The sequence below is a fragment of the Sminthopsis crassicaudata genome, chromosome 4, assembly GCF_048593235.1.
Source record: "Sminthopsis crassicaudata isolate SCR6 chromosome 4, ASM4859323v1, whole genome shotgun sequence".
NCBI classification, from domain to species: Eukaryota; Metazoa; Chordata; class Mammalia; order Dasyuromorphia; family Dasyuridae; genus Sminthopsis; species Sminthopsis crassicaudata.
In genome coordinates, this window is record NC_133620.1 from 20,437,334 (window position 1) to 20,440,280 (window position 2,947).

General features: G+C 39.9%; 1 pseudogene; it reads right to left on the bottom strand.

The window, feature by feature from the left end:
• Positions 1–310: 310 nt before the first annotated feature.
• Positions 311–1,154, bottom strand: LOC141540556 (fructose-2,6-bisphosphatase TIGAR pseudogene; annotated as a pseudogene).
• Between the last annotated feature and the right edge of the window lie 1,793 nt (positions 1,155–2,947).

A 2,947-nucleotide genomic window follows, 5' to 3' on the forward strand; every position in this document is an offset into this window, starting at 1 on the left:
TTATAACAGTTATAATACTTCATTTGACAACACTGGATTCATCAACAAGGACATTGTTTCCTACCAGGTTTTGACTTTGAGTAGAAATGGCAGACATCTTTTTGCAAAATGCTAGTAGTAGAACTTTTTCAAAACATACTATAAAACTCATCCTCTGTTTTAGAGTTCTCATGTTACTAGCTTTCCATGTTCATTTTGTAACCTATTTCTGAAAACTCTTAAGTATTTGGAATCATAACTATTGGAAGCAAGGTGCTCCCTCAATGACACAAATAAAGATCTTAATGATTTATTTGGGGCCAGGCACTTTCTATTTTCTGGCTTGGTGATCATGCAGATTAATAAAAATACACTTTTTTTTAATTCCTGTAGCACTTTGTTCTACATTTATTATAAAGTGGCTTTATATTGGGGCTGACTGAACTGAGATCTGATTTGGTTAGGTTTGCTGTTAAGGTCACTCTAGATCAGCTACAAAATAAGCAAACATGTTTCCCATGTAAGCCCCATGACTCGCCCCCAATATATTCGCTTTTAATACTTGGGAAACACTCTCTGAATTAACAGCAGACCCACAGTTGCTTCCTAATGAAAATGTTCCTGTTAGGCCTCCAGGCCACTGTCTGTTATTGCTGATGAGGGCTCTTCTTTCTGACCAGATTCATCCAGTACCAGTTGACAAAGAAATTAAAAAAAAAAGTCCTTTGCTCATAATTCCACCTGATCTAATGTTTTCTTCTTTGGGAGGTGTAAAATTTGGGCACTGTCCCCCAGGCACTTTGGCCGATGCCTTTAATTCACATAAGGTTTACCTTCTGAGATGCCATACTTTCTTTCATGAAGTCTGTCATATTTTACTGTTGCTTCTTTACAAAATCTACTTTTCTCCAGTGATCTTATGCATATAAAACAGACCACTGCTATGATTTGAGAAAACATGAGTAAATTTCACATTCTTAAACTCACCGGCAGCAGATGCTTGTCTAAAACCAGTTTCTGAAAAAGGCTCATCTACATCTTAACGTTGAAGAATTGTCTCTGTTATATCTTGTTTCTTTGTGTTGGACAATGGTTAAAGGGAAATGAGCCATTCTCTGCCTAGAGTCGAGGAGAGGTAGTCACAGGAAATCCCCAAGAGCAGCCTGGGATAGGCCACCAGCCTTGCTCTCCACAAGCTTTCAACTGACAGGATGACAGTCCCGTGGTCAGACTAATGAATATCTTGTAGAGTTCCTTATTTTGTTCCTGGACTTGTCAGAAAAATTGACTATTCCTTGGCACTTTGCAAAGCCATACTAACTCTCTGGTGCGTAACCATATTCCAAGGGAAGGATGCTCTTATCAAGGAATATTCTGGCAAGTATTCCACCAGAAAACAAAGGTGATCCTGTGACGATGTCAGGGAGATTTACTTCCTTTACCAGGGAAAATACACACTAGCCTAGGGAGGACACAAGACTGCAGTTGAATTAATGGCCTCCTAGTTAGGGAGGGACCAAAGTGATGGCTTTAGGGACAGCTGTATGTTAAATAAGCAGCTTTAATTGGTGAAAGCTGCACTCCTTCCCTCCATGGAACAGGCCTTGATCCAATTCCATAACCAGCCTTTCTATCTCCCTCAACCCCCTCCCATGAATCAGACTTGTTTGTATTTAGTGATAATAGCTTGTGCTTGAAGGGATCATAGATGAAGTCTGAGACTTTGAAGTGGATAAGTGGGCCCGTGTTCACTTTGGAAAGGCAGAGGGTGATAGTGTGTGTCCACCTGCTGCTGCCACTGATAGAAGCAGGCTAGTATTCATGTTAAGCTTTGAATGAAGCAAACCAAGTGGTATAGGAGACCAGCCATCTCCTATCTATTTTCTACCCTTTCCCTTTATATTTAATGAGGTGACTTGCCCTTGCCCGATATCTGATCAAGACTCATGAAGAAGCCCTACAGAATCCATCACTCACCACCGTGAAACCTTAACCAGTCTTCGAGGCTCTAGGTTTATACTCCTAGGATGCTATGCCCTATCTACATGTAAAGTGATACACAAGTATTAGCAGGAGACTACTGACAATGTTATAATGGTCTCCTTTTGTAGACCCTGGCCCTTGTACGTTGTCATTTGTAGTCTGCCTTTCTAAGGGGGTCACAGTGGTCGAGACCATTCCCCTTCCCTGCACTCTGAGAACAGGCGGACTTTTTGATATTCTTCTATAAGAACTCGATCCTAGGATCACATCCTATGGAAGAATTTTCCTTGAATGCTTCTGATAGTATAAACAGTGAATGATGATTTCCTTTTCTCTTCAGACAATATGCTACAAATATATCTTTACAACAATGTAGATCCACAAAAGTTCTTAAAATTATTTCCCCAGTGAAGAAAAATTCCTTCTTTGGAATGAAAGGTTCAAGGTTTGACCTCGCTGCACTGATTGATACCTTTCTGATGAGTAAAAGAACTCTCATAGATAACACAATGAGAATCTGCTCAAATAAGGCAAATTCTATTTCCTTGTCCTATTGACCTTTTTCCTGCAGTCTGTTTATTCTTCCTTTTTGAAGATCATTATGAAGTGATGTCTTGACTTGTGTATGAATTGAATGTGAGGCAAAATAGCAGGAAGCTGTCTGCCTCACTCTCTTCCAGAATGATCATATTCCAGTGGCAGGCAAGCCAAGGCAAATATTGTGAAGGCCCAGGGTACAGCCCATTTTTGAGCTGCTTGCCTTTTCTAGTTCTTAAATGGGGTTAGAATTTGTACTTGGGATTTCAATTGTATGAGAGTATTTCTGGATGAGGAACGTCTCTACCACTGAAAATCAGAACTTTGTTTAGAAAGATGCTTTAAGTAATGGAAAACAAAATTAGAACAAAGTGACTAGTCCACGATCACACAACTAGTGTCAGAAGTAGGACTTCTACCTAATTCCTAGTGGTTATACTTTCCTTTG